The 12,230-nt window shown below is 50.9% G+C and overlaps 2 pseudogenes across 2 annotated transcripts; both read left to right on the top strand.

Moving 5' to 3' along the window:
- Positions 1-617: 617 nt before the first annotated feature.
- On the top strand, positions 618-888 carry LOC103650514 (HABP4_PAI-RBP1 superfamily pseudogene; annotated as a pseudogene). The gene is made up of 2 exons (NR_161405.1): positions 618-743; positions 849-888. The product of NR_161405.1 is annotated as an HABP4_PAI-RBP1 superfamily pseudogene (transcript).
- Positions 889-1,811: 923 nt separating this feature from the next.
- LOC103650513 (RGG repeats nuclear RNA binding protein A pseudogene) lies at positions 1,812-2,074 on the top strand (annotated as a pseudogene). The gene is made up of 2 exons (NR_161404.1): positions 1,812-1,965; positions 2,044-2,074. The product of NR_161404.1 is annotated as an RGG repeats nuclear RNA binding protein A pseudogene (transcript).
- The last annotated feature ends 10,156 nt before the right edge of the window (positions 2,075-12,230 follow it).

Here is a 12,230-nt window from a genome sequence, read left to right as displayed (position 1 = left end):
GCTGCATCCCCACCGCCCACCACCACCACCTCCGCCTCCATGCCCTCTCCTCCTCCCCCTCATCGATCGTCTCACGCCACCGCCACCGCAACTCTTGAAACCCTAATCCCCCACGACAACCATGGCCATGTTGCCCACCAAGCCTCCACCACCCGCGCAACCTAGTGAGCCTATAGCGATACACTTCCAATGTCGAGGTTGGAATTATCCGATTTTGAGATCCTGTGGTGCCGTCTCGACCTCGGAGTTTTAGAGTATTATTTTGAAATTTCACTCTTCTGTTGCCCCATATTATTAGTATTCGTATTCGCCGATGGTGATAGCATGCCCTTTTGTGATTATAGTGAGGGAGGAAAGGAACTATGGTGCTCCACCGCGCGATGGTCCAGGACGTGGAAGAGGCGGCCGCGGTGGCAAGACTGGCCCGAGGCGAGATTTTGGCGATGCTGATGCCCACGGCTTTGAGGGGGGTATGGTGGCGGCGGCGGCGGTTTTGGGGACGGTGGAGTTGCTCGCGGTGAAAATGGTGAGGGTAGGCAGGCAGAGAGGGGCCGTGGGCCCCGCCAGCCTTATCGTGGAGGTGGGTGACGTGGTGGGTACAATGATGGGCAGGCTGGGAATGAGTTCGGACGTCCTCGCCGGGCATATGAGCGCCACAGCGGCACAGGCCGTGGCTACGGGATGAAGCGTGAAGGGGCTGGGCGTGGAAATTGGGGAACTGCAACTGATGAAGGCCTTGAACAGTTAAGATTATCGCTATTCAGTCTTCAATATGTGGTTTGATGAACCACTCAAGTTACTACGATGGAGATGTAGAGTTTTGACCTTTTGGTGTGTGTGGCATATAGGGACACTGTGGATGCTGTTAATCCTGAGGAAACTACTGCCATGGTGGAGGATGAGAAGAAACCTGAAGATGCACCACAGTCTGAGGTTGAGAAGGACAAGGAGGGCGCGGAGAATGAAGAAGAAGAAAAGGAACATGAGGATAAGGTATATTTCTGGTTTGTACTAAGATGCTCTTGCTACCATATTCCGCGTTGCAATGTGTATGGTTGTAGTATGCCTAGCACATTCTGTAAGGGTGATGGTAGCACCCTTTAACATGCCTAGCACCTCTTTTGATTTTGGGTACTGTGACACTTACAATGTTCTTAACATTTGTTTATATATATGGAAAAATGTGTAGTAGACTGGTGGAAATATTTTGTGATTCTTTTAGTTTCATTCATGTCAATCCTTGCTCGGTAGTATAGTTATTTATTCTAGAACCTTTTGCTTTAAAATCAGTGCTGCTGTGCCACAGTGCCAACATGGGGCGCTTCTTGGTGATTGCATTATTTTTGTATTTAGAGTCTCTTCTGCTTTTCGATCCATTACTTTTTGCTCTTCTATGCCAAATGCAATGGCCATATATTAGAGTGTATGCTTTCACATCAGTTTTCGAGTTATGCGAGATTCATGTTGTATCTCAGATATTGTACTAGCACCTAACTTTGACTATGGTGAGCCATTGATTCGCTGTTTTCAATGTTTCTGGATATGACCAACTGTAGCACACACAAAAGAAATGGATTGTTGATATTCATTTTCACTCATACCAGTTTATGATTTGATGCATCAGATGTGATGTGATGCCACTTAATATTGAATGAACTGTTTTTGTTGCACAGTTGCTATATCTAGAGAAAAAATGATGCTTTGATCAATCCAGAACCTGCATACTTGCTGGAATTAAGTTGGGATGTTTTTTTGCATCAAAATAAAGTAGTCTGTGGAATGATGTTTGCTCCGACCATGACACAGGAGATGACTCTAGAGGAATATGAAAAGGTACTGGAGGAAAAACGAAAAGCTGTACTCTCCCTTAAGGCTAAGGAGAGAAAAGTTGAAATTGACAAGGAGCTACAGGCCATGCAACAACTGTCAGTTAAAAAGGATGGCGATGAAGTGTTTATCAAGCTGGTACGCTACGTGTGTGCATACTGCTCTTTCCTCTCTTTTTTACCCCTGTTGGTCACAACCGGTTTTGAACGATTGTAGGGCTCTGACAAGGACTTGAAAAAGAAAGAAAGTGCTGAAAGAGAAGAACGGGGCAAGAAGGTATATATCTGATAATTTTCACCTGCTTCAGTCTGATATAATCAGAGTCACTGTTGTTTCCCTGACCGTCATGTCTGTTTTATGTTTTCCTTCCTCTCTCAAGTCCCTGTGCATTTTGCAGAAGATACTTCTAGGTTTAATACTATAAATTAAATGACTGCGCATAATATGAAAAAACAGAAGTTCTTTAAACTATCTTCCCAATAATGGAGTATACGCTAGGTTGTTCACTGTCTGTTGTGGCTGCCAGTTACTCCCTCTATTTGTAAGCCAGTTTAATTTTGGTACGTTGTCTAAATAACCATGCTTGATATTCCTAGGTACACAAGTGGTCTTTTTGTGGATTCTATTGTTGATTGAGTTGCAACATCAGCTGTAGGCTTGCCTCGGATCTGTTACTATTCAAAGGAGAAATTGGTGAGCCTTATGATTAGCTCTTCTTAATTTATTCTATATCGATGTGTTCTCTCTAAATTTTCGAAATTAGCAATTTGAAGGCGTGTTGCCATGGATGTAATTTTTAGTTCTTTTGTCTATCAGATATCTAGAGTGGTTCTGCTTATTCAATAGCAACGCATAGTACCTTTAAATAATGTTGTTCATTTTTTAGTAAAAAGGATGGGGAAGTTGAGATTAATGATGTCTGATTTGCACATCCTTCTCGCACTTCTCATATGATAGTACTATGCATATGACATGTCTATTTACCAAATTTGACATTTTTGTTATATATCTCTACTACTTATTAAGGCTGCAAGGGTAGTCTGCCTCCTTTTGGTTCTGCCTTCCGATAATCTCTAATGTCCGTGTTCGCTGCCCACCTCCGCGTGCACCTCGCACCCTCTGAGTGTCCACCGCGCGAACAACCCTACCTGTTGTCTCTCGTTACTCCCTTTGCAGCCGCCGCAGCACCGCCTCCCCACGCGCGAGCCGTAGCCGCTCCTCCGTCCGCCGCGCGCGTAGCCGCTCCTCCGTCCTGAAAATTTTAGTTTAAATTACATTACTTAGATGTTTGTAGTATTTATTTAGATTATATTATTACAACATGATGGTAGGATTAAAGATCCTTTAAATGAATTGAAGGCCCAACTCTTATTGGTATTCTTCCATATGCTGGCTTAAAGTTCTACATATATGAAGATCTGAAATCTTAAGTTCCATAGGATTAACAAGGATTCTTTTATATTGAAGCTCTCTTGCAGAGCTTTAGCCGCTGGTCTATTTGGACAAACCCTCACTTATCCAGTAGATGTTGGTCGGAGACAAATGCATGTGCAATTCTTGTATTCCATGCACTGATAATCTATTAAATTTCATTTTGACTATGATTCCTGTTTGTTCACCACTCATAAGACTTTGTCCCTTCAGATTCAAAGCAAGCAGTCTCAAAAACAAGTGATGGCTTCCGTATAAGAGGGACTTTTCAGGGTCTCTTGCTCATCATTCGGTGCCAACGGTGGAGACAACTCTTTGCTGGCTTGAGCCTTAACTATGCCAAGGGTATTCATCATCTCTTTAACCAAAAAACAGAAGTCTGCTTGTGTTATGCACTTAAACAGGATTACCCAATGGACGTGCATTACTTGTTCTTAATATCATATGCATATAAACTACTTCATTTGTTTCTATAACTTAATGACTCAAATGTCAAGGAGATAAAGAGCATGACAAAGAAGTATGTTGTGGTAGTTGTGCGTCACCCTTGTCTGATAGTTTGGTCGGCATATCTTTGTTTTTTAGAAACTGCTCCCAACTCTCTAGCTATCTATGGGTGTATGTGCTATTGCTTAGATCTGTACTTCCATATATGTGCTGATTGATATGTTAAATTTGACTCCTCATCCTCTTGGTATGTATTTTCAAAAGAAAGAAAAATACAGTGTCTGGCGTAGGATCGTCTTCATCCAAAGGAAAGGCAATTGTAGGTAAAAGGGGAGAAAAATCCAAGGGGGAATACAGCAACAGTGGTATTCAAGAAGCAGAGAGAAATAAACTTTTTTTGAGGGCTCTTCATATAATTTTGACTTGGAGGATCTATTGAGGGCTTTGGCTGAAGTCCTTGGAAAAGGAAGTTATGGGACTACGTACAAAGCTGTTCTGGAGGATGGAACAACAGTGGTGGTCAAGAGATTGAAAGAAGTGGTGGCGGGAAAGAGGGAATTTGAACAGCAGGTGGAGCTAATTAGCAAGGTTTGCCAGCATCAGAACACTGTCCCATTGCGTCCTTACTACTACTCCAAGGATGAGAAGCTCTTGGTGTATGACTATGTCCCACTAGGTAGCCTTTGTGTTGCTTTGCATGGTATGTCCCCTTCATTTCAAATAATCTGTCTGAATCATTTTACATTTTGTTACCTGTCATATTGTTAGATTGAAATTTAGTTTTCAAAATTGAATCTATTTGCTACTTCAACTTGAAAGTATAATCCAGATGGGGGTCGCATACTTGAATTCTCAAAGTGGGGATGCTTTACATCGATTGTAGAGAACTCTCTAATTCTGGGTTATGTAAATTATAATCTTTGGTCCTTACTCCTTAGTTAATTTTTTTTCTGAATAAGGTACTTTTTCTGAATAAGGTATTTATTATTTGTAACATAGACATACACTCCAGATGTACTATTGTCGGGGACCATAAATAGGGGTACCCTCAAGGCTCCTAATTCTCAGCTGGTAACCCCCATCAGCACAAAGCTGCAAAGGCCTGATGGGTATGACTAAGTCAGGGATCGGTCCATTCGAGGGACCCGACCACGCCTCGCCCGAGCCCAGCCTCGGGCAAGGGCAGCCGACCCCGGAGGATCTCCGTCTCGCCCGAGGCCCCCCTCCAGCGACGAGCATACTTCCGGCTCGCTCGAGGCCCAGTCTTCGCCAAGAAGCAACCCTGGCCAAGTCGCCACGCCAACCGACCAAATCGCAGGGGCATTTAATGCAAAGGTGGTCTGACACCTTTATCCTGACGCGCGCCCTTCAGTCGACAGAGCCGAAGTGACCGCAGTCACTTTGCCGCTCCACTGACCGGCCTAACAGAAGGACAGCGTCGCCTGCGCCGCTCCGACTGCTGCGCCACTCGACAGAGTGAGGCTGACAGGCAGTCAGGCCCGGCCTCAGGCACCATAGGAAACTCCGCTCCGCCCGACCCAGGGCTCGGACTCGGGCTTAGCCCCAGAAGACGGCGAACTCCGCTCTGCCCGACCCAGGGCTCGGACTCGGGCTCAGCCCCTGAAGACGGCGAATTCCGCTCCGCCCGACCCAGGGCTCGGACTAGGGCTCAGCCCCGGAAGACGGCAAACTCCGCTTCGCCCGACCCAGGGCTCGGACTCGGGCTCAGCCCCTGAAGACAACGACGAACTCCGCTCCGCCCGACCCAGGGCTTGGACTTGGGCTCAGCCCCGGAAGAAAATGAACTCCGCTTCGCCCGACCCCAGGGCTCGGACTCAGCCCTGGCCTCAGTCGACGGTCTCCGCCTCGCCCGACCCAGGGGCTCGGACTCGACCTCGGCCACGGAAGACAGACTCGACCTCGACCTCGGAGGAGCCTCCACATCGCCCAACCTGGGGCGCGGACCGACCACGTCAACGGGAGGCGCCATCATTACCCTACCCCAAGCCGACTCAGGCTACGGGGGACAAGACCGGCGTCCCATCTGGCTCGCTCCGCCAGATAGGCAATGATGGCGCCCCGCACGCTCTGTGACGACGGCGGCTCTTAGCCCCCTTACGGAAGCAAGAGGACATCAGCAAGGACTCGACAGCTCCGACAGCTGTCCTTCCGCCAGGCTCCAGCGTTCCTCCGACGGCCACGACACCACACGAACCGGGTGCCAAAACCTCTCCGGCCGCCACGATGGCGTGTACTTAGGGCGCTAGCTCTCCTCCGCTAGACACGTAGCACTCTGCTACACCCCCATTGTACACCTGGATCCTCTCCTTACGCCTATAAAAGGAAGGACCAGGGCCCTCTTACAGAGGGTGGGCCGCGCGGGGAAGGGGACGGGATGACGCGTAGAGTCCCTCGCTCTCTCCTCCGCGGACGCTTGTAACCCCCTACTGCAAGCGCACCCGACCTGGGCGCAGGACAACACGAAGGCTGCGGGTTTCCCCTCTTGCCTGTCTCCCTCCGTGGTTCCCTCCTTCGTGCTCTGTCTCGCGCCGACCCATCTGGGCTGGGGCACGCGGCGACATTTCACTCGTCGGCCCAGGGACCCCCCCGGTCTCGGAACGCCGACAGTTGGCGCGCCAGGTAGGGGCCTGCTGCGTGTTGACGAACAGCTTCCTGTCAAGCTCTAGAAGGGCAGTCTCCAGCAACCTCTCCAGCCCGGGACGGTGCTCCGTTTCGGGAGTCTTGAGTTCATGTCCATCGACGGCAGCTACGACATGATACTCCTTCCCCCGTCGTGCGACAGCAGCAATGGCGGCCGACAGCCCGCCCGCCGGCGGCGGAATCGACGATGTCTTCCCCACGTGGTGGACAACAACATTCGAGCTCACCCCGTCCTCTCCCCCGCCGACGGAGGAGGAGGTGGGGCAACCAAGGCCAAGCAGGAGGCAGCGCCTCGTCGGCTGTCGAGCGAGTCGACAGCGCCGGCACCCCAATGGGGGGTGCGCCGGGCATCGACCTCGCGTTTGAGACGAAGACGAGCGCCGTCTCCCTGCAACACGCCAATTCCGAGCAAACGGACGACGCCAGCATGCTCGCGAAAGGCTTGCTGGGCGTCACCCTCGTACCTGAGACGACGGTGCAGTCAGTCCCCGACGAGACTTCATCACCGCCCGTCGACCAAGAGGTACCGACCGATTCTCATCTCACGCCCTTTGGATTCAGCCTCGACCCGCCAAGCGACTTCGCTTTGGCGGGCGCCCTCGTAGAGGCGAGTCCAAACCCTCTGGGGTTTCGTATGCGGTCACCTTGGGACCGGCTGACAGACGTCTCGACCTACGGGCCCTCTGGGTCCGAGGAAGACGACGTGCCCGACTTCTGTTGGGATTTCTCCGGAGTTGATAACCCCAGTGCCATGCGGGACTTCATGACCGCATGCGACTACTGCCTTTCCGACTGCTCCGATGGTAGCCGCAGCCTCGGTGACGAGGACTGCGGCCCAAGTCATGAATGTTTCCACGTCGATCTAGGGGGTCCCTCCGAAGGCACCCCTCTCGGTATGCCGGAGAACGGTGATCTCCCTAGGCATGTGCCTCGCGTTGACATCCTACGGGAGCTAGCAGTGGTCCCCGTTCAGGCGGGGGGTCATGACCCACAGCTCGAGCAAATCCGCGGGGTGCCGGCCAGGCTCGACGAGGGAGCAGGAGCACTTGAGCCGATCCGCCGGGACGTCGGGCAGGAATGGGCGGGCCAACCTCCGGCCGGAGAAATGCGTCATCTACCCCAGGGCTTCCAGCACCGCATCACCGACGATGTCAGGATGAGGCCGCCACCCGCTTCCAGTGGAGTCGGCCAGAACCTGGCTGCAGCGGCAATGCTCCTCTGCGCGATGACGAAGCCATCAACCACCGAGGGACGGCGAATCCAGGGAGAGCTCAAGAATCTCCTAGAGGACGCCGCGGTCCGACGGGCCGAAAGCTCCGCCTCCCGAAGGCAGGGGTACCCCTCGGAACATCGCGCCGCGACTTCCCGATTCATGTGGGAAGCCTCGGTTCACACCGGGCGCACGCGCAACACAGCGCCTGCGGCCCCGGGTCGCCTCGGCAACGAGCACCATCACCGCGACCGTCGGGCCCACCTCGACGAGAGGGTGCGCCGAGGCTACCACCCCAGGCGTGGGGCACTACGACAGCGGGGAGGATCGGAGTCCATCATCCGAACCACCCGGTCCGCAGGCTTTCAGCCGCGCCATACGACGGGCACTATTCCCGACCCGGTTCCGACCCCCGACTACTATCACAAAGTACTCGGGGGAGACGAGACCGGAACTGTGGCTCGCGGACTACCGGCTGGCCTGCCAACTGGGTGGAACGGACGATGACAACCTCATCATCCGCAACCTCCCCCTGTTCCTCTCCGACATTGCTCGCGCCTGGTTGGAGCACCTGCCTCTGGGGCAGATCTCCAACTGGGACGACCTGGTCCAAGCCTTCGCCAGCAATTTCTAGGGCACGTACGTGCGCCCTGGAAACTCCTGGGACCTCCGAAGCTGCCGGCAGCAGCCGGGAGTCTCTCCGGGACTACATCCGTCGATTCTCGAAGCAGCGCACCAAGCTGCCCAACATCACCGACTCAGATGTCATCGGCGCATTCCTCGCCGGCACCACCTGCCGCGACCTGGTGAGCAAGCTGGGTCGCAAGACCCCCACCAGGGCGAGCGAGCTGATGGACATCGCCACCAAGTTCGCCTCTGGCCAGGAGGCAGTTGAGGCTATCTTCCGGAAGGACAAGCAGCCCCGGGGCTGCCCACCGGAAGATGCCCCCGAGGCGTCAACTCAGCGCGGCGCCAAGAAAAAGGGCAATGTAACACCCCAGGTGTTTATATTCCGCTCGACAACGAGTATGGATTTAAGCACGTAATATCAGTGGATAAAACGGATTTTTAAATTTCAATCATCTTCGTTAATCGCGATTTTAGAATCGCATCTGTTCCGTCTGTCGCGAATGCGACATCATTTTTATTTTTATTTATCCGAGCTCATCCTAAATTTTTGTGATGTTCGGAACATCGTGTTCCGAAAATTGGTGTGTCCGATGATTAATTAAAATTCGTCGCTCGCGCGAACACGAATTCGGAAGCCCGACTGACTCTGATGATTTTTATCGTGACTAAATTTATTTGAACTCGACGACAAAAATGTTCGAGGTAAAATAATTCAAATCGCGTGAAATCTTACGCGAGGTTATGACCCAATTTATCCTTCAGCACGCTGTTTTGGCGACGAAAACGAGTGTGCATTAGCGGATTGGGTTTTGGCTAATTTTCGGTCGAATCACGCAGAGCAAGTTATCAGTGCCGAAATCAGTTTATTTCGGTTTATCGTTTTTCGTACAGATCCGAATCTTCGGATATAAGTATCTAACATCATAATTATCTGAATCTGTGAATGTTTACCAAATCAAACATCATCCAAATATTATCGTTGATTTTGTTTTGGTCCAATTCATTTGTATTTTTTTAAACGCTAATCCAAACATCCGTAGTATTCACAAAAATTTTGCTGGAGAAAAATATTGTATTTTTTTTTCTCTCAGATTTTTCCTCTACCATCTTGGATTGCTCCCGGCGTTGATATTTCTGTGACATAATCGCGCAGAGGTCTGTGTTCTACCTTCGTCGCTATCCCCTGCGCCGCTCATCGGAGGAAAAATCCCACCGCTCGACATCACTCTCTCTCTTATCCTCTGCCGCCGTAGTCTTCATCCATCGTGGATCTTTTTTTCCTCTGCTCAGATTTTTCTACTCACGTTCGGCTGGGAATACAAAACACAGGCCGTCATCTCCACGCTGAGCAGCCCACGGCAGCTCGCCTCCACACCGCGCTTTTCTTCCTCCCCATCGCGGCGGTCCTCCCTGCCCCGAGCTCGCCCCTGGCTCGGATGGCGCCCATCTCCCTGTGCTCTGTACGCCCTCGTCATGAAGCCGCTCCCATCGTCGCGCACACTGCTTCCTGTTGGCCGCGACAAGCTCGCCCCTGATTCTTCCCCACCCTCGCGCAGCTTCTTCCCTGGCGCGCCCCTGCTTTCCCATGCCGTGCCCCAGCTCTCAATCGCAGCGCTCCTCCAAGCTGCTCTCAAGCCGCGCCCTTCCTGCTTCCCCTGCTCGGATCTCTAGTTTCCTCCATGGCCGAGCGTCCTCTTCATTTCCCTGGTGCTCGCCCCTCTCCAGCCGAGCTTCTTCCTGCTCACGCCCAGTCGCTCCCTCTTTGTTGCCGCGCGCCCTGGTTCTTTCCCCTGCACGCAGCCCGCCAAGCTCCCTCCATTCCTCCTTGCGTCTTCTGCTGAGCAGCTTCCCTGCTTTTCTCCCTCCCTCCTCGGTCTCTGCTCATCCAACGATGTGGAGGCTGCGCACGTGTCGCGCGCTCTGGCAGCTGCACCTTACCGTGCTCCTTTGCGTGCCGCTCGTCCCTCCTATGGCCGCTTTGGGACCTACTGTCGACCCTCCGGCGTGGTCTCCTCTAGCGACTCGCGCTTAAAAATTTCGTTGTACGCCACGATAAGCTTGCCGTAGAACCTGTCTAGTCGCTGCGTGTGTTTGTGTCCCAGCTCGTCTGGCTGCAACCTCGCTTTCCTCTTCGCGTCGCTGTTCGCCGGGTCAAGCCCTATGTTGCAGTATCCCTGTTTCAGTTTGTCGTGTCGCGCCATCATTGCTCTATCGCAAGCTTGCTAGCCACCATTATCTTGACCGCGTCAGCACGCGACTGTGGTCGTGTTCATCGAATTCGCCAACGCTTTGTTGCCGATTCGACTGTCGTCGCTTCGCGTGTTGTCGAGCCCGTCGTTTTCCATATCTTGTACTCCCGTGGTTTCCTGCTCGCCGGTGCGCCCTCTCGGCTCGCTCGGCTTTAATTCCCAATCGCGTCGTCGATTCCGTCGGTTAACGTCGTTCGTCGTCGCGTCGCGAGTACAGCTCTATATACGTCACCCTCCTGATCGTCGTCGATCCGTGTGTCATTAAGAAATCCCAAGAATCAGGTGAAGACGAAATAACAACGCGATATTTCCCAAACGCTCAACAAATTGCTTGGATCGGAAAATCGATACCGATCTCGTGGATTCATGTCAGCTGTGAAAACGGTAAGCTGATAAATTATTCAGTATAGTTCGATCGTTGAATAAATTAATGTGTTAGTGCGAGGCTCATTAGGGTGCTCGATAAATTGCGTGAGTCACGAAACTCTCGTCGACTTCGCAGTTCTTGCGATTATCGAGCCAGATTCAGCTATGGCGAATTATTTCGTTATTCCGGTCACTTAGCTGAATTAGTGGACCGAGTAGAATTTTGGTAGGCATGTGTGATGATAAAATATTTTAATCACTTATAAAGATGTAGTATAATTTATAAGGCAAAGGATTAGTTCAGAATTTAATTAATTAACTGATAAGTTGTGATTAGGCTAATTGTATTTCTTGTGTATAGTTTGTTGTTCGTGATGTTTGCGTTAGGTTCGAGAAGCGTAATTATTGTGCGTAGTCGTATATTAATAACTAGTGTTATTGTTCTTTATATGCATTCATATGCATAATGCATTTCATTCAGGACGATAAATAATCGCGTGATGCGGAAGAAAAACCAAGTCGACCCCAAGCGTGGGCTAATCTGCAAGCTGAAGCTGATGAATCAACCTGAAGATGGTTAAATCAAGCAAGTGCTCGGTCAAAGAATACTCATCAAGCGGACGTCACCTAACCAACACTAACCTAGTGTTACTCAGGCAAGCCCCGGTGCATGCAACCCCTTTCCTTGTGTTTTTAAATAATTTTCGCCCACTTTAAGTCTAGTGAAATGTGCATTAGGTTCATAGGAGTTGCTTGAAACCCTTTGATGCATTGCTTTCCTTGATATTCATACCTTTATAGATACTTCTGTGAAGTATCAAACTATGATTTACAAAAATGCTTAGCCTTGCTTAGATCTTGTGGATAGAGGTTGTCCTCAGTCTAACCCGGGAGAGGATGGCTTCTACCTGCAAGAATATTTTCATTCGGAGCAATAGTGGGATCTTACTGCAAAGTTCCCTGTGATGCTCTTTCAATCCTAAGGAACAGACACAATCCTAAGGATGGAAATACTTAAATTGAGACTTGGGTTAGGAACAGGTGATGTTCTACCCAGGTTGGTTAAGGATTAATGCGTATGTAGGCGTGCTGACCGAGGACCCTTTAACTGGTCACATGCCTCTTCATGGGTAAGCCTTGCCTCGGGCAGACTAAGGCCAGAATAAGATAACACGAAATGGGCGTGGAGCGGTGGCGAGAGTAGTGTGTACCCTCCGTGGCAAGAGGCTGGACGGTGGTGTATCTGTGCTCTCGGTTTGCGTGAACCTGATCTGGTCTTAAGAACCCCGGTGGCGGGTTGACATATGCAAGGGTTAAGTGCTACATATGTCGTGTGATTGGAGATCCTCAGCTGAGTATAATCGATTCGGATCGCCGTACCTTCGCGGTTATGAAGACTTGGTCACTTT

Source organism: Zea mays, chromosome 3 (genome assembly GCF_902167145.1).
Source record: "Zea mays cultivar B73 chromosome 3, Zm-B73-REFERENCE-NAM-5.0, whole genome shotgun sequence".
NCBI classification, from domain to species: domain Eukaryota; kingdom Viridiplantae; phylum Streptophyta; class Magnoliopsida; order Poales; family Poaceae; genus Zea; species Zea mays.
Note: the sequence above shows the minus strand (reverse complement) of the source record. Positions and strands in the feature narration are given on the sequence as shown.